This window comes from Canis lupus, chromosome 17 (genome assembly GCF_011100685.1).
Source record: "Canis lupus familiaris isolate Mischka breed German Shepherd chromosome 17, alternate assembly UU_Cfam_GSD_1.0, whole genome shotgun sequence".
NCBI classification, from domain to species: domain Eukaryota; kingdom Metazoa; phylum Chordata; class Mammalia; order Carnivora; family Canidae; genus Canis; species Canis lupus.
Window position 1 is genome coordinate 19,643,063 of NC_049238.1, and position 18,426 is coordinate 19,661,488.

Sequence of the window (18,426 nt, forward strand, 5' to 3'; positions counted from 1 at the left end):
TGCCCCCCCGACAGGGTACGCGCACAGGTCTGTACAAACCCAGTGAAACACTGGTTTCCGCTCTCAAATTGATAGTGGTCCCAGCCCAACCCCTTGCCCAGCCAGAGACGGCCTGACTCTGGCCCAGGCCTTCCTGCCAACATCACGGCCAAGAGAGCCTGGGAGGAGAAAAAGCCATCTTCCCACCAGAGCCTCCTCCAGAAGGCAGAGATGCTTCAAAGGTCTCCCCACGGGCATGGCTGCGTGTCACAGGGCCCAGGATACAGCCAATGGTCACCATGTGTGCCCGCTCACAAGGAAGCCAGTCTCACTGTTCAGACAAGGTCACCCCGGGCTCGTCTCCCAGACCCCACCAGAGCCCTGCACCCCTTTGCCTAGCACACTGAGCCAGCTCCGGGCAAGGTCCCGGCTGTGCTCCACCCAGGCCCTGTGCAGAGCCTCTCCCTCCCTGCCCTCTGCTCTCCACACAGCCCTGGGCAGTTCTATCCACTCTTTACTAAAGAGAAAAGGAACCAACTCCCCCAGTTCCCAGGTAGCCCACTAGATGCTCTTCAAATACACTGGGGTGACCAGGCTTGAGAGTCAATGGAACATGATTGTTCCCAGGACAGGCAACTCCTCAAAATTGACTGAGGGAATGGGGGCGGGGGGGAGAGGGGGACAGGGCTCCCAGAGGCAAAGACCAAGAAGCAGCTCAGCCAGTGAGAGAGGGAAAGAAGGGGGCACACATGTGTGCCTCCCCAGCACCAGACAGAGAGCATGTGCAGCCAAGTGTTCATTCCCGAGTACCTATGAGGCCAGCCACATAAGGGTTCTTTTAAAAGACGGGTGACATAAAGAGTGTGACGAGTGACATCAAATGCCCAGGTTTAATGCATGAAGCAGTGCTCCAAACAAGCAAACACAAGCCTGTGAGGTTATCTCCACTTTGCAGATGGCAAACCTGAGGCTAAGATGGGTGGACTGATCTGCCCAAGGATGCAGTTGAGAGGTGGCAGGGCCGAGGGGCCCCTGTCTGTCCAGCACTGGGTCTGGTGGCCCCGGCACGATGCCACACTGCCTCTTGTCTCAGTGGCGCTAATGCGGCTCACGTCACTTTTCAAGAAGTTCTTTGCTAATGGCCCTTCCTGTGACATATAGAGGACTCCACTTCGATCTTAGAGAAAGTTCTTGTTCGTCTCTTTTGTTTGCTTCCCAAAACTGCATATGCCTACCTATCTAGGCAGCCCTGCCTCTGGAGGGGGGGTGGATGTTAACTTTGCAATTCACATGCCATTCTCAAAGGCGGACAGGACTCACCCCAGGTCCTGCAGCCGGGGAGTCCAAGGACAGAGTCCAGGCCTTGAGGCTCATCTTTTTTTTTTTTTTAAGATTTTATTTACTTATTTGAGAGAGAGACAGCATGAGCAGGGGGAGTGGCAGAGGGAGAGGGGGAAGCAGACTCCCTGCTGAGCAGGGAGCCTGACACAGGGATCAGGACCTGAGCTGGAGGCAGATGCTTATCCAACTGAGCCACCCAGGCGGCCTGAGGCTCATCCTCTGAGAGGCCTCCTTAGAAGTACAAGCCCCTGCTCAGGCTTCCAACCACCAGGATTCCCCTAGTTACTTCCCTCCTCAAAAATCTACAGGGTTTGCTACCAGTTATGGAAGAAAATGTGCCCGCCTTTCTAATCCGTCCGGCTGGGCCTGGCCAGGCCCTGGGCGCCCCAACTCCAGTACTTTCCCCCACATGAAGGCACTCCCAGACTACCCCCACCTGTGCCTCTCAGTGGCTGCCACCTTCACCCATGCAGCTGGCCAGGTGACATCACCCAGCCATTCCTGCCAGCTCCGCTCCCAAAATGCCTCCCTAAGCACCCCACCTCCATGCTCACACTCTGTTCCCCTCCTGCCTCAGCTCCTTACCCCCCCCCCTTTTTTTTAAGATTTTATTTATTTATTCATGAGAGACACAGAGTGAGAGAGGCAGAGACACAAGCAGAGGGAGAAGCAGGCTCCATGCAGGGAGCCTGACGGGGGACTCCATCCCAGGTTTCTAGGATCATGCCCTGGGCGGAAGGCAGCGCTAAACCGCTGAGCCACCCGGGCTGCCCCTGCCCCTTTCCTTTTGTCCGATCTCTCTGTCCTGACGCACTGGGTGCTCTCCCACAGACACAAATATGGATATTCCAAGCCCAGCATCTATCAGCAGGTAACATCCCAGCCCTTCTGGGTCCAGTGCCAGCCCTGCCCTCCGGCCCCACAGCCCACAGTTCCTCATCCCATCAGGTCAGGAAAGGCCCTTGAGCCCCTGGCTAACTGCTCCTTGCCCTTGACACTCAGCTCAGCCATCACCTCTTTAGAACAGTATCATGATGAGCCCATCATTATGACATTGTTGAACCACTATGTTGTGCACCTGAGGCTAATGTAACATTATAAGTCAACTAAATTTCAATTTAAAAAAATTGTTTAGGGGCACCTGGGTGGCTCAGTGGTTGAGCGTCTGCCTTTGGCTCAGGCTATGATCTTAGGGTCCTGGAATCGAGTCCCACGTCAGGCTCCTTGCAGGGAGCCTGCTTCTCCCTCTGCCTGTGTCCCTGCCTCTCTGTGTCTCTCATTAATAAATAAATAAAATCTTTAAAAAAAAAATTTTTTTTTGTTAAAACCCTTCCTGGGGTGCTTGTGTGGCTCAGTCGGTTAAGTGTCTGTCTTCAGTTCAGGTCTTGATCCTGGGGTCCTGGGATCCAGCCGCACCAGCTCCCTGCTCAGTGAGGAGCCTACTTCTCCCTCTCCCTTTGCCCCTCCCCCCTGCTTGTGCTCTCTCGCTCTCTCTTAAATAAATAAATAAAATTTTTAAATAAATAAATAAGCCCCTCCTGATTTTTTTCTCTCCTCTGAATGAGATGTCCCTTCTCTGAGCCCCTGAGCTCTCTCCACCCACCTGCATTCTAATAATACTCCACGTCAGAGCACCGGCTCAGTCTCTTTCATCTTTGTGGCCCGTGCCTGGCACATAGTAGGTCTTTAATAAATGAACAGATGAACATTATTTAAGGATCTGAAGCAAGGGACCTCTGGACAGAAACTCGAGAGCTGCCAGGCCTGCCAAGGCAGAGCCCTGGCAGCTCAGTCTGCTGAACCCCAGTTCTCCTGGAGTCCAGGCCGCATAGAGGGTGTTGACAGAAAAAAACCCAGAAGCAACTGCCAGGCCCCACTGGGCTTCCCAGCTGAGCCCCCAGTGCCAGGCAGGCCCTCAGGCCACCACCAGATGGGCGGGGAAGCCGGCCGTGAGAGGATGGCAATAGGCACCGCATTGTTGCTGGTCATAAAACCATTAGGACCATTGCCGTGTGCCAGCTGCCTGGCCTGCTGTGGTCTAGACCCTCCCAGGCCTCCAGGCCAGGGGGCAGAGCCGGCCCTGCCAGCAGGCCCAGAACCCAGCAGAGAGGTTACGGCCTGCTCTGGGCCCAGTGAGACCAGAGGGCAGTGAGAGAGAAGGCCCAGGACAGAGGGGACCCGTGAGGTCCCTAGTGGGCCTGGACTCCACCAAGACTAAAGGCCCAGGGATCGGGGGGCCAGGGCCAGAGGGCTCACAGATCAACCAGCTGAACCTCGACCTTCCAGAGGCCCCGAGATCCCCACAGGGAGGATGACAGATACCTCTGTAAGGTCTTGCAAAGCAACAGGGCCTCACGGGGGCCATCTTGCCCGGTCCCCACAGTCACCCGCACGCAGCCCTCTCACGACAGGAGCTCCTGTCTCCTCGCCTCCTACTGTGTGCTGGGGACAGTGCCAACTGTTCTTCAGACAGGATTCCACTGGCTTCCGGCCATGCCGGTAAGAGATGGAGGCCTTTCATGCTGATCTGCGGCACAAGGACACTTAGGCCCAGGCTAAGCCAGGGCTGGTGGGGCTGACATGCACATCAGGTGCGCCGGCCGTCTGCCTGCCACGACCCTTCTCAGGCCGGCACACCTGTCCCCTGCCGGCCTGGGGCTGAGGCCGGGGGTGCGGCAGAGGGACACGCTTCGTGCTTGCTTCCATGTCACCATATTTCTCTGCCGGCCTTCAGCCAGGGGTGGGGCCGAGGCAGACACGGACGCAGACACGGACGCATACCCTCTCCCGTGTGATGTTGAACGGGGACGCCTCGGAGGGGAAAACGAGCTCGAAAACGAGCTCCAGGAAGGCACCCATGGCAGGGGCTGGTGCTGGGGGCGGGCCATGGAAGGGGAAGCTGGGGGCTGTTGCCAAGCAACCGGCAGAGGAATTTGTAGCTGCCTTTCCTCCCCTCTCCGCCCTGTCACCTGGGTCGCTGCCACCCACTCGTGGGCCTCTCCGGACACAGACCTGGGCCCAGCTGGAGCCCACATGCCCGAAGAGTTCCCCAGAACCCCTTCCATCCCTTTCTGGGCCCCTCTGAAGCCCTACGCTGTCCTCCCTGCGTGTGGCTCTCCGCGCTGCCCATTCTATGCCAGGGCCAGGTCGCCTGAGCTCCACCTGGGGACCAGGCCCCGATTAGACCGCTGGTTCCCAGGGAACCATTTGGGCCACAAGAGCCACCAGATCGAAGCCGTCCATGAAGTCCCCCAGTGATTCATTTCCCATTCTGGGTGAACTGACAGCTCAAGTCACCGTCCCATAGAGCTAACTTGGCCCACTGGCCCTGCCCTGCCACAGGCCAGGCTTCAGCCAGCTGCCTATCTTCCATTCACAGCCCATCCCTGCTACTCCTGGCCTTTGCTTAGAGGCTTCCCAGGGTCTGTAATGTTTGTCCCTGCAACCCTTCCAGAAAGAACAGGCACCTGAGTGGCCCTAGCCTTTGCTGTCGGCCTCCAAGCTCCTTTCTTACCCATTATAAAAAAGAGTCATCCTTCCAGCCCTACCATGACTCAAATCTTTTCCACGTTCTCATCCAGAAGCTTTAAAAAGTGTGGTTTTATTTATTTTTGTTGTTGTCATTAAGAAAGTAACACATGTGCGTTTACATCTTTTCAAAGATTACAAAAATGTATAAAGCATATAAAGAGGCAGAGACTTTGTGGACAGGTCTGCTGGGTAACCTTCCAGAACAACTTTTTCTGTCCATGTATATATGTATTTATTTTTAAAGGGTTTTACAAAAACAAGATCACACCCCCACACACTGCCTTCGTGGGTTACCCAACACCATATCACAGGCATGTAACACATCAGAATAGACGTGCTTACTACCTCCTTTCAAAGGCTTGGGGGAATCTAAATAGATTCCTCTTTATCCATTAAATGTATTACTCTTTTCAGAATCTCTAAAATTGATCAGACAGGACCATTCTTCAAGAAACCCCTTTCCCACAGGTTCTGTTTGGTGGAATGTTAGAGGATACCAGCTGCTAGGCATAGGCCTGTGTGCCCTCCCCTGCCCCTCTCAGGGTCCTCTGGGGAACCTCTGGGGGGGAGCAACACTCCCAGAGCCCCCAGCTTCACAGCCGCCCAGGCCCAGAGTTCCCTGATATTCCCCATGACATGGCCCTGTCAATCCATGGCTCAGTAAACCACAGACCTGACCCCGCTGTCCCATAATGTCCTCTCTGAGCATCTTTCAATCTGTCCAAGTAAAGCCCACTGGGACACAGGGATCTAGGGGATGTGTTAGGTCTAGAACACCTGCACCAATCCCTAGGCCCATTCATTGGCACAGCAGCAGAGGAACTAGAGTAAGAGTCAGGACACCCAAGTTCTGACCCTCACTTACTCGCTGGGAGGGATGGGTGGGCCTCTGTCCCCTTGGTGTTCCCAGACAGGGTGGCTAACAACTGGCTCAGAATAAAAATGACCTTGACATTTGAAACAGAAACAGAGAGGGGAGATCAATAGGGATGACACTGAGCAGGGCCATGACCACAGGAAATAGAAAATAGGAACCTGGTTATAGAAATAAATAAGGCTGGGAAGGCTTAGGGGTCAGAGGGGACCTCAGCAGGACAGGGGTGGACCACGCTGAGCTGAGCTGAGCTATGGTTGGAAAAAAAATTCCACTCCCTGCAGGGATTCAGTTAGGAAAGCCCCAGACGTCTGCACCTCCTCCCCCGTCGCTGTCCTCCAGACAGGCCTGGCCTGGATGTGATCGGCAAGGGAGATGTGGCCTGGAGGGCCCTGACCACTAGCTGTCCTTGGGGGGGGGGGGGGGGGGGCGTGCTGCTAGGCACCTGCAGCCACACCCGGATCACATCCCCTCAGAGCCTGCTCGGTTCTGCTGTGGGTGGCGGAGGGAGCCTGCAAGGAAGGGCAGAATCAGCCCTGCTGCCCCCATTTCTCTCCTACTCACAGCCCCTTATGGGAATGTTCTGGATGCTGGGGCACCTCAGCCTGGTTGAGGGGAAGCAGTGGGAGGCCAAGCAAGGGACCCTCCTCCTCCCCATTCATACCACCATTGCTGTCACTGGAGTGCAGATCTTACTTACCCTGGCTGGTGTTCCCCTTAATAGCCACAGACCCCTGGGGTTACTGTGATTTAAATATGCTCTGTTTCCCTCCAAGTCTGAGCTCTTAAGTGCTAGTCTATGGAATATAAAGGGATCATCCAGAGCCTACACCAAATGAGCTCAGCTGGCCCCTTCCCTGCTCCCCTCCTGCCCCCCACCTCCCCATCCGTCCCTCTGGCTTCTCCCCACCCCACCAAGACACTACACGCAGGGCCACGCAGGAGTTAGAGCATAGGGACTGCTCTCCCCAAATCGATGTGGGGCCTCAGCCTGGCCCTCAGCTCACTAGAGGCCCCACTCCACCCCCACCCCACCCCCTAGCATCTCCTCCACCCTCCAGCCACCCATCCCCCACAGCAAGGCTTCCCTCCCTAGGCCTGGAGGCCCCACCTCAGTGGTACCACCTCCTCCAAGAAGCTTTCCCTGATCCCCTCTGGTTCATTGTGGCTTCACTGTCTTTGAGCACTTTATTTCTCCCTCTCCTGTGACCTTGGTCTGTGGTCATCAATTAGATGGGCTCATCCTAAACTCACTCTGTGTTCCCTGAAATCCTAGCACAGGGCTCTGCCCACAAGAAATGTTCAACAAGCAAACACGAGACGCTCAAGGCAGGATCAGAATAAAGAGCTGGAACTACAGCATGAGGGATTTAAGGTGGGTACACAGACAACCTGTTGACAACGTGCTCTGTTACTCTCCAGAACAGATGGCTAAGTGGCACGGAGGAGCCTTCCCCTCTGCAGATCTGTCAATCAGAACATCCACATCAATCAGAACCAGCACCTTCCTCCATCATCCACTCTTTGGCAAAATAGGCGGGAAGGTGGACAGGCTTCTGAGAGCACTTCCCGCAGTACTGGTCCACCCAAGCTGCCCAAATGATGAGGATCCTCACAGCCACCTGACACTGAGCATGGACACTCCACCAAGGGAGTAATGCGCATCGACCCCTGAGTCCTCACGACACCCTCAACTTATTTCCATGGTACAGGTGAGGAAACTGAGGCACAGGGCGATTAAGTTAGGTGGTCCAGATCTCGAGGCAGCAGGGAAGCATCGGACTCCAGGGCCCTCACTTCAGCTGCCTTGAAACAGGCCCGTGTCTAAGCAAGTCCTATCTCTCCCCCACGTGGCTGCACACCGTGTCCGTGGAAGTATGCACACACACACACATGCACCACACCCTGTCTTGCCCACGACATTCAGCCAAGTGCAGGCCAGCTTGAACACACACACATATCTCTGATACTTCATGGGTCTCAGATTTGAGATTTTTTTATTTTTTATTTTTTAAGCGAAAAATAGAGAGGACTGAAAACAAGTCCTCAAGATTTGGGAGGAAAGGAATGTGGCACCCTAGCTGACCACCCTAGCTGTGACGTGGTCACAGAGATGCCCAGCCTCAAAAGGGCAGGTGGGGGGGCTCCTGACTGGTGCTACTATCTGTTAGATACCGGAGTAGGAGTGGAAACGATTCCCCAGGGCCATACCACACATCTCCCCAGGGACCCCAGGCCCGCACCAGCAGCAGGAAGAGACGAGGGAAAGGCCGTGCCTTCTGACGGGCACCCAATCCTGGCCTCAGGCTCTGGTTAGTACTTCCAACCCCGGCCTGGTCCCACACCCAAACAGCCCCCAACCCAGCTCCAAGTGTTCTCAGAGCTTCAAGTTCTCTTTCAAATCTCAGTTGTAAGGCTTGGATACCAATGGTTAATATTTCAGGTGCAACGATGGGGAGTGAGGGGTCTACTCTTAAATTACCCATCAGGAAGCAGGTAAGGCGATTCTGAGTTCCCTACGTGCTTCCCAACAAAAGGAGCCTTGCCGGGCCACCGCTAAGGGAGAGGACACACACCAAAACCGCAGGTGTGTAGCAAGCTCCCCTGCTGTTCAGCAGACACCCAGGGAGGTCCCACTAAATGTCTGATGGGGGACCCAGAAGCCGCCAAGTCGAGGTCCTTATCCTGTGGAGACCACAGGCTTATGGGAGAGAGCTGGAGCAGGGGACACTGTGTGAGTTCCCCAGGGGCCAAGTCACCCTGGGCAAGGATTTTCTAACTTGTCCTGCATTTCTTGCAGGGGACCATTGGCAGTGCTGTGTGACCGTGATAGGAAAATATCCACGAGGAACTCGAGAGCATATTGTGAATTGGACTCGGAGGGGGAAAAAACCCTCGGAAATTATGTACACACACAGATTTACGTGTGAACCTACATGTGAAGGTTTACCTGGAGGCTGTCTTTTTACACTCTCTGTGGAGGCACCTGCGACAAACCTGTCTCCCTGCGGGGGAGGGGGCCCCCACCCCTCACCCGCCCCTTTTTTTTCACAGGCCCATCCCCCAGGAGGCCTGGCTCGCTCAGACCTCCACTCCTTGGAAGCCTTTCCGGATTACCGCTGTGTGGTGAAAACAGACCACCCCACCCCCATTCCCGGGTCTGAAATTCCACCACTAGAATCAGAGCCATAGAATTTCAAAGTTGGAATGGACCTCCGAGCTCCGATCCAACCCCCACCCCACAGAGGAATCCTGTCCGCAGACACCCTGACAGATGGCCACAGTGCGGTTGTCCTCTCCAGTGCTAGGAGGGCAGCCTTGCTCTGTGCCCCTGGCACCGCTCGAATCTAGAAGGAATTCACCTTCCCAAGGCCGGCTTTCTACCGCGGGCCCCGTGCCTGGGATGGGCAGCAGGCTCGGTCAGCCTGAGCCTGAGCCTGAGCCTGAGCATGAGCCTGAGCCGGGAGCCATGCGCTTGAGGAGGAGCTGAAGCCTGAGTACCGACCGAGCAGCTGGACAAGAGTGCAGAGAGGGAGCCAGAGCCCAAAGAAGTGGGGCCAGGGAAGGGAGGCAGGCAGGCAGGTGCCAGACCCGAAGCGCAAGTTTGCCGCCCGGGTGCAGCACATGTACACACATGCACTCCCAGGCCCGCAGCCTCACACTTTCACGGAGATGCCTGTCAAACAGCCCAACGACGGCCTCAACGGGACCTGGAGGCGGAGGGGGACCACCTTGCCCCAGAAACCTAACAGGAACTCCTGACAACCCAAGCCTCCGGACCGGCAGCTGAGGAGAGCACCAGAAGAGAGCCCCTGCCAGCAGAGACGGCAGCCCTAAGGGGGTCCCTCCGCCTGACAGCTGGGCTCCCCAGAGCCCACAGGCCAGTCCTCACTCCAGCAACGCCGAAGGAGAAAAGCCTCCCCGGCTGCAGCTGTCACATCTGCCTGCAAGGGAGGAGGCACAGCTAGAGCAGCACCTGATCCCAGGATCCCTGCAGAGCCCGCCAGCCCAGGAGGCCGGAGGCCGCTTCAGCCGCTGGCAGCCCAGGGTGAAACCTGAAGACTCAACAGTCCCCCAGGGATGCTGATGGCAGCCTCCGGGCACGGGCGCCCGGCGAGGGGCAAGCGGGGTCACAGGGCAGAGGGCGCCCGTGGCCCAGGCCCGGGCTCCCGGCCCTGCAGGCTTGGGAGGGGGCACGCGGGGTGGCTCGGGGCCCCCAGCCCTTCCGCCCCCGCCCCGGGCCCGGCCGGCCGCCGGGGTGCTGGACGCCATCTTGGGTCAAGGTGCAGCCTCGGGGGGCTCCCGCCCGCGCAGGGGGAGAAGCCCCCCGCGCCCCGACCAGGCCGGCAGCGCCTACTCCGCGGGCCTCGCCGCGCAGAGGGGTGGAAGGACGCTGGGGATGGAGAGAAAAGTGGGGAATAACAGAGGGGGTGGGAGGGGAGGGGAGGGGAGGGGAGGGGAGGGCAGGGGAGTGGGTGCCCCCAAGAAGGGAGGTTCCAGGAAAGCGAAATGCAGTTTGGCAGCCGGAGGGCCGCGGGCCCCAGCGCCGGGGGGCTGGGGGAGGCCGGGGGCGGGCCCTGGACCCACGCCAGCTCGGTCCGCGCGCCGAGGGGGAGGGCGGGCAGGGCGGCCTGGGGGAGGGGAGCGGGGTGAGGGCGGGACACGGGCCGCGGCCGCCTACGGCTCCGAAGCTCGGGGTCTCCTGGGGCGCGGGGCCGCGGGGCCGAAGACCCCGATCTGCAGCCTCCGCGAGGCCTCGTCCTTCACTGTGCAGATGCGAAGCTTTCAAGGACACGTCTGCACCGGCCCGGCGGGGGTGCGTGTGCGTGAGTGTGTCCGCGTGCGTGCGAGTGTGTGCGACCGGGGGTGCTGCTGCAGGGGGCGACCCCGGGCGCCGCTCCCGGCCGGGGCCCGCAGCTCGCATCCCCGCGTCTTCCGGCCCCCGCGGCCCCGGCCCGGGATCTCCGCCCGCCCCCGCCCCGCCCCCACACTGCGGCGCCGCCGCCACCGCCGCCGCCGCCGCCGCCGCCGCCGCCGCCGCCGCCCCGGCTCCCACGGCCCGCGGCGGGGGCAGGGAGGAGCCAGGCACGACGTCCCCCCCCGCGCGCCGCCCGGCCCTCCGCGGGGAGGTGTGCCCCCCAAGTGGCACTCTCGCCACCCCCGCCGCCCCTCCCAGATCCGCTGGCACCCCGCACCCCCAGCCACAGGTGGCCGGAGCAGGATCGCTGCGCAGCGCTCCCCGGCCCGGCCCCCGAATCACCCCGCGGCCCGCCCCCGGGGGCCTCCCGCGTCCCCCGCCCCGCCGGGCCGAGGAGGGCCGGGAGCCGGGGGGAGGGGCGGGGGGCCGGGTCGTGCCAGGCTGCCATTTTCTGCCGCCGCCGCGGAGCCTGCGCGGGGCCCGGCCCCCGCCCCCTCCCCCGCTCCCTGCGGGCCGCGGCGGGAGCCGATCTCTCCGGGTCGGGGTCCGCGCCCTGCAGCGCCGCGGCCGCAGGCCCCAGGCGGGGCCCCGGGGCGGGGGCAGGGCCCGGAAGGCGGGGGCGGCCAGGCCGGGGCCCCTGCGGCAGCGCCGGGCCGGGCACCGCGGCGGAGGCCGGCGGCGGAGGGGGCCCCCCGCGGCATTGTATAGACTTGAACTTGAGCCCGGAGCCGGGCGGGGGCGGGGGCGGGGGCGGGGAGGGGGCTCCGCGCCGGGAGCGGGCGGGCGGGCGGGCGGGACGGGAGGGGGCGCCTGCGGAGCCCGCGGGGACATAAACAAACCCTCAGATCCCCCGCGCCGCCCCGGCCGGCCCGGCCCGCCGTCCCCGCCCGCAGCCCCGGCCCCGCGAGCGCCCGGCGCCGAGTTGCAGGGGTCCGGGAGCGCGCCCCGAGCCGGGCACTGCCCGCCGCCGTGCCCCCCGCCCGGCCGCCCGCCCGCCCTCCCCGCCCGCCTCCGGGCCGGCCTCCCGGGCCGCCAGCAGCGGCGCTCATTACCGTGTGGCCGGTGGGGTCGGGCCGGCCCGGCTGCGCGCCCTGGTGCCGCGGCGCCGCGTCCCGGCTCGTCCTCTGCTCTCGCCGCCGCCGCCGCCGCCGCCGCCCGCGCGCCCTCCCTCCCTCCCGGCCCGCCTGCCTGCCTCGCTCGCTCCCTCCCTCCGCTCGCTGTCGCGCTCCCTCTCTCCGCCTCCTCTGCCGGGTCCCCCCCTCCCACCCCTTCTCTCCGCCTTCCTCCTTCCCTCCCTCCGGCCGCCCGCGGGCCCAGGCCTCCGCCCGCCGCTCGCCCCCCGCGGCCGCGCTGGCCCCGGCCCCGGCGCTGCGGAGCCGGCCCGGGAGGCAGCGCCGACTGGGGGGCCCCGGGGCGCCGCGGCGGTAGCGGCCTGGGCGCGCGGCCGGTCCTAGCGCCCTCGGCCCGACTCCCCGGCCTCCGCGGCCCCGCCGGGGGTCTCCGCACGCTGCGAGACCGAGGGCCGGACCCCGCGGTGCCCCGACCCTGCGCTGGGCCTGGGCGCCCCGCCTCGGCCGCGCTCCGGGCCGCTCCGCCGGGGGCCCTGCTGCAGCCCGCCCTCCCCCCGACCCGCGGGGCGCCCCGCTACCTGGCGCTGCCTCTGCGCTGGGTCCCCGCATCCAGCACTGGCCGCAGGGACAGCGGCCCCTCCTCTCCCCGGGCCGGTGTCAAGTGCCTCCCCCCGGCAGCCCGCGGAGCCCCCGGCGGCCTTCACCCTGCAGTTCTCCCGACCTCCACCAGAGCCCACTGCACTCTGCCTGCCTCAGCACTGGGGCCGGGGACAGCAGCGCCGGCCCATCCGCAGCGCAATCCCCACCCGACCCGCCGCCCCCGCCAGGTGCCGCCGCCGAGCGGAGGCCGGCCCACTCAGCGCGGCCAAGGTCGCGGCGCCAGGTCCATCCAGGCCGTCCTGGAGGCCCGGGCGCCTCGCTAGGATGAGTCCCCATGAAGGGAGTGAGCTCCCCGTACCTTGGAGTGTCCAAGTAGAGTTGAGTGCCCTCAATTGGACAGTGGAAGACTGAAAGACTTCGTGGGGTGGGAGGTTGAACTAAATGACATTGAAGATCCCTTCCAGCTCTAAGATTCTGTGCACACCTACACTCCACCCTCACGCTTACTCACCCCTTTCCCGTGGGGGTTGTTCTCATTTCCCAGAGAGTTCTCCGGGCTCCAGGTTTCTGACTTGGGGCATCTCTGTCTACTTCCATCAGCATAGCCACCCTCTGCTCATCACTTTCCCAACCGCTACCTCTAGGCCTTGGCGCTGGACCCCCTGAGCACCCCCAGACTGGCTCTCCGGCAGCCTCCAGCAGCCCCTTCCACTGCGCACCCCCAATCCACCTGGCGCCTCAGCTACGTGGCAGTGCCGTGTGCTCCCTGACCCAAGTACCCACCACCCCCCTCGTGGGCAGGGGCTGCCCAAGATGGGCACTCAGGCCCTCACTGCTGAAACCAGTCCTACTTCTCCCTTCTCTCCCACCAGCTTCACCCCTTTGAGGGCACAAGAACAGTCACCTAACTCGTTGAGACACAAAGCTCAACTTTTGTCCAAGACGTTCCCCTTCTGGAAGCTCTCTAATGTTCCCAGATGCCCCAGTCTCCCCCACCCCCCCAGCCTCAAGGTCAGAGGCCACTGTCCGCACAGTCGTCACCCCATGCCGCTGATGACCGGCCCTGCCGTCCGTGGATTGCAGCTGTCCAGTTCCAGAGACTCGTACTGCTTCCTCCACGAGGACAAGAACCACGTGTGGAGCTCGGCACTGGGCTCCCAGTAAGTTCTCAGTAAACATCGGTTGAACGAATGAATGTGTGCACTGCGGGCCCCTTGCCACTTTCTTTCCACATCCAGATGGGCGTCCACAAATACTCTAACACATGGCTAAAGGGAAGACCGTGTTGAGAAAGATGGTGCCATACCTCTCCCTTCCTCAAGGGCTTATATAACGCTGCCCCCAAATAGCAGCGACTGTTTACCGAGGGCCTCCTGTGTGCCCGGCACCAGACTTGGCACATTTTGCATAGTCCTTGCCAAACCTGTGTGGCGGTTTATACTATCCTCACTCTACAGATGAAGAAACTGAGGCTTGGTCAAAGCTAGCCAGTTGGGAAGTCACAGAACCAGGATTCAAAGCCTGGTTCACCTCACCCTGAAATCACCACAGCACACTTTTAAAAACATTATAGTTGCTCTTGACAAGTTGAAATTCTCAGGATCAAGTATCTGTCGAGTAGAACTATTTGTGATGAAATCATTGGGAGCCCATGATGTGTATGACCTTGGATATCTGTGTTGCTGGGGTCGGGAGGCCCGAGTTGACCATGTTAGAGGGGGGTTATGTCCAGTCAGAAGCAACCATGTGGCTATAGGGTTGGTCCAGAGCCTGGCCCTGATTGTCTTTGGCATATGAAGGCCCCTCCAGGTGGTCCCAAGAAGAGGCATATCAGTGCTGGCTAACCCTGCTGGGCCTTCCTAACCATACATCACACGGGTCTAGCTCCAATTGATGTAGCCTTTGGGCTCCTGTACCCTCTCGCTTCTGTCTCTTTCACTGTGGCCTGATCGGAATCCTGGTTGATCCTAGATTATCTGGGGCAAGGAGCAGTATCAGCCAGGATATGCTGGGTTATCCTGCAATAACAAGCAACCCCAAATTTTGGTGACTTAAAATCACAAGAATTCTGTAGGAAACAATATGGTGGTTCCTCACCAAAAGTAAGCATAGAATTACCCTCCGATCCAGCAGTCCCGCTTCCACGTACATACCCAAACGAACTGAAAGCAGAGACTCTAATAGACGTTTGTACACCAGTGTTCACAGCAGTACTATTTGCAATAGCCAAACGGTGAAGACAACCCGGATGTTCATGAATAGATGAATAGATAAATAAAATGTGGCATATGCATACAGTGGAATATTATTCTGCCTTAAAAGGGAAGGAAATTCTGGAAGCTGCTCCAACATGGATAAACCTTGAAGACATTATGCTAAGTGAAGTAAGTCAGACACAAAAGGACAAATATTGTGTGATTCCACCTACGTGAGGCACATAGAGTAGTCAGATCCATAGAGACAAAGTAGAATAGTAGTTGCCAGGGACTGGGGTGTGTCAGGGGTGGGTGTGTGTGAGGAGTGGGAAGTTAGTATTTAGTGGGTTACAGAGCTTCAGTTTGGAAAGACAAAAAGAGTTCTGGAGGTGGATGGTGGTGATGGTTGCACAATATGTGAATGCACTTAATGCCTCTGAACTAGACACTTAGAAATGGTTAAAATGGCAATTTTATGCTGTACATATTTTACCACAATAAAAAATTGAGCACGGTATGACTATAAATTAAATCTATTAAATCTATTATGAAAAACCATAAGGTTTACTTTTCTTGCTCCTGTTACGTGTCTGTGGCAAGTCTGCAGAGGCGTAGAGCTCATGGAATATTCTGGGACCCTGGCTGACAGAAGAGCCACCACCGCAAGGAGGGCACTGGAGGGTATCACACTGACATAGCCATCTGTCCCTCATTGGCTGGAACCAGTCAAACAGCTCCATTCAACTATCAGGATCCAGGAAGTAAACACTACCACGGATCTCAAAGCAGGGAGAACCAGACATATTTAGCAACCAGCACCAGTGACTACCACAGGGGCCCTTCCAACTGTTTCACCGGCAGCATGTTCCTCTAACATCTTCCCCCTGGGGACTCCAGCGGAAGACTCAGTTCCCACACTTCTGACTCAGACGAGAGTCTACCCTTGGCCCCAGCACCCTGCTAGACTTTATGTCCTCTGGACCAGCCTGCTTCTGAAACCATTCCACCTGCCTTTGCTGCACCTCCTCCCTGATGTGCAGACCTGGCTCACCTACCATCAGGCTCGGTGATTTCAGCCCCACGGTGACTCACCACTTGGGTCATCTTAATATCCACTGCTTGTCACACCCACCCGGAGAGCTGCATCATAGACCACTATCCACGTAGGTTCCTCATCTATAGCAAATGGTGATACTTCCACCTACCTTCCATGTGGCTTGTTATATTCGTCAGGACTCTCAGTCACACGGGACAGAATCCCAGCCTAAACTGGTTTAAATGAGGGGATTCAGTGGTTTAGAGTTTAGACAATGGGGAGGCCCAAGGTTGGAAAGACTAGGGAAATCCGGCTTCTCGAATGCTAGCTCCAGGGCTCATGGTCGCCATCACTCTTGTCTGCTCCCCACTGGGTTGGCACGTTCTCTCCTCCCTGAAACAGACTCCAGGATGGTGGCCAGCAGACCCAGGCCTGCGTTCTCCCAGTTTAGAATCCCAGGGGAAGAACATTGTTTTCGTTTCCCTCAGGAAGTGGCCTAAGGCTTCTAGGACATGAAGCTCCATGTCCCCTAGCAATGACCCACCTCCCCCTCCTGGAGCCTCGAGGTCTGAGACACATCATTGTTCAGTTTGGGCTTTCATTGTCACCCTCACTGAAGCAGAAACGTTCCAAGGGTCACTTCGGTTGTTCTGGCCGTGGTCACAAGCCCACAGCGCACCAGGTTCTACAGCCAGCAGGAGAGCATGAATCACATGCCCACCCCCATAAGGGAGTGCAGGAGATGGCATCGGTACTGGTGCATCCAGCCAGCACCCATGGAGTAGGAGCAAACTCGTTCCCCGGAGCAAGGGGTGCTGAGCAAACACATTCCACTTCCTCCCGTGGCTGCCCGGCATCCACGTGTACCTTCTTTCCTTGTGTATGCACTTTCCAAGCGCTCTGGCTACCTGATAGAGGTGGTGGTTGCACAACATTGCAAATGTGCTACACGCCACCAAATTGTACATTTTTAAATGATTAGTGTTAGTGAATTTCACCTCAATAAAAAAGATATTTTTAAGATGTTCCTACTAAAATGAAGAACCCACGCCATCTACAACTAAAAATGCACTTGATCTCCTTCCCAAAGGAAGATAATCCAAGTCATGACCAGCTCTAAAATCAGGATCTCTGAGTAATGTGCATTTCTCTCAATGAGATGGATGTGGCTGCTTCTTATCCACCACGGTGGCTACATTTTAAACGCAACTACCCAAAATGCCAAATCTGTGACGTCGGAGAGAAAACAGATTATCCACAACAGGGACTGACTTCGCAAAAGAGGAGAGGGGGAAGAACCTTTAGGGGTTGCTGCTCATGGCCTGGACCACACCCTGCCGCCTGGGCTGCCAGGCTCACTTCTTCACAGGTGGATCCAGGTCCCAGTCCTAAAAGAATTTCCCTGGTTCATTGTCCTCCATGGCTGTGCCTGAGGGCCTATGGGGAAGAAGTCTCCTTTGGTGGGGGGGCCAGCTTCCTAGTGGCGCGGTCATGTCTTCCTGGGGATTCCTTCAGAGTTTGAGCAATCCCTAGATCTGGGGATTTGATATTACTTCCCTAAAGCCTCAGCCAGCTGCTAGTCAGCTCATTTTCTGGGGACTCCATGGACCAGCAACCAGCACCCACCCCAAAGTCCCAAAGGGCTGGGTAGACTACTCTGCTAACCCACCACAGAAGTTTTAAACATGAAAACAAAGAGTAGATGTGAAAGTGCTTTGCAACCATTAAAGTGCCAGCATTCTCATGCACAGAGAAAATCCTAAAGACACAAATTCGTTCTGTGTGGTTTTATGTGTTTTATTGTGTATACACAATCTTTTATTCAATTATTTTATCCTTTTATTGGATTTCCCACAGCAACTGTCATAAACCTCCCCCATTTCTAGATGCTGGTTCAGCCCCTTCCCTCAGGAGACACCTCAGCCTCTATCTCTCACTCCCAGCATGAGCCTCACACTGTGTATTGACAGATACAAAAACATAGATGTAAACACACACACACACACACACACACACATCCACACACGCCTGTATGTGTCTCTGTATCAGTAGTCCCTTTTTCTGTCCGCTGAGAGCACCTACAAGCAATAAAACCTCCATTGGAATGAGCACACCTCATGCTCAGATCTTAGTTTCTAAATACCATTATTTACTAAAAGGAACTGAACCTTTTTGGAGAAATGGCAGTTTCCAGAGTAGGACCAAGCAAGGAACAAGATGAGCCCAGAGTATGTCACACTGAAAAGTAAGGAAGTGCTCAAAGAATAATGGGATACAGGGGCGGGGCTCCCACTGGCAAAATATGGGAAAATTTGAGCATCAGAATCAATGATGATACCAACAGATTACAGCCCACTGAATAAAATAGAAATCTATGCGACCACACTGCTAGAAATAAATGGATACATCGCAGGTTGAATGAGGAGCAGGATATTTACAGGGTCTCAAAATACTTCCCAACAAAATACTGACTAATTGAAAAGGAAAGAAGAGTGACGTTACAATGGAAAAACCTGAAACACTTCCCTTTTGTCAAATGATTGAAGGTAACATCATCAGTAATGAGCCAAATGGAAATGGTATGCCGCCTAACAGGAGGCTGTGAGAAGGACACAGCATCATTTCTATGATCTTCCAACCCGAGATGCATCGCCTGAGTCCTATCTTGAGGAGACATCCAAACCCTATCTTAACCCATTGGGCTGCTATGACAAGGTACCATAGGCTGGTAGCTTATAAACAACAAAACATTCACTTCTCACAGCTCTGGGGTCTGAAAAGCCCAAGACCATCACAGCAGCGGATTCAGTGTTTGGTGAGGGCTTCCTGGGTCATAGTCAGCCGTCTTTGCGCTGTGTCCTCACGTGGTGGAAGGGACAAGC

General features: G+C 57.7%; 1 protein-coding gene and 1 long non-coding RNA gene across 3 annotated transcripts in view; one reads left to right on the plus strand and one right to left on the minus strand.

Moving 5' to 3' along the window:
* The window catches only part of DNMT3A (DNA methyltransferase 3 alpha), a 103,709-nt gene extending 91,252 nt beyond the window's left edge, over window positions 1-12,457 (minus strand). The window contains exon 1 of one of the 2 annotated variants that reach the window (XM_038560954.1): window positions 12,292-12,457. The gene's annotated coding sequence lies outside the window, so the exon portion shown is untranslated. Of the gene's footprint in view, window positions 1-11,695; window positions 11,785-12,291 lie in introns of those variants that run through there. The other variant, XM_038560953.1, reaches the window with a different exon arrangement.
* On the plus strand, window positions 3,341-9,866 carry LOC111090538. The gene is made up of 4 exons (XR_005372221.1): window positions 3,341-3,819; window positions 7,148-7,437; window positions 8,169-8,312; window positions 8,526-9,866. It is a non-coding gene; the product is annotated as an uncharacterized LOC111090538 (long non-coding RNA).
* Window positions 12,458-18,426: the final 5,969 nt, after the last annotated feature.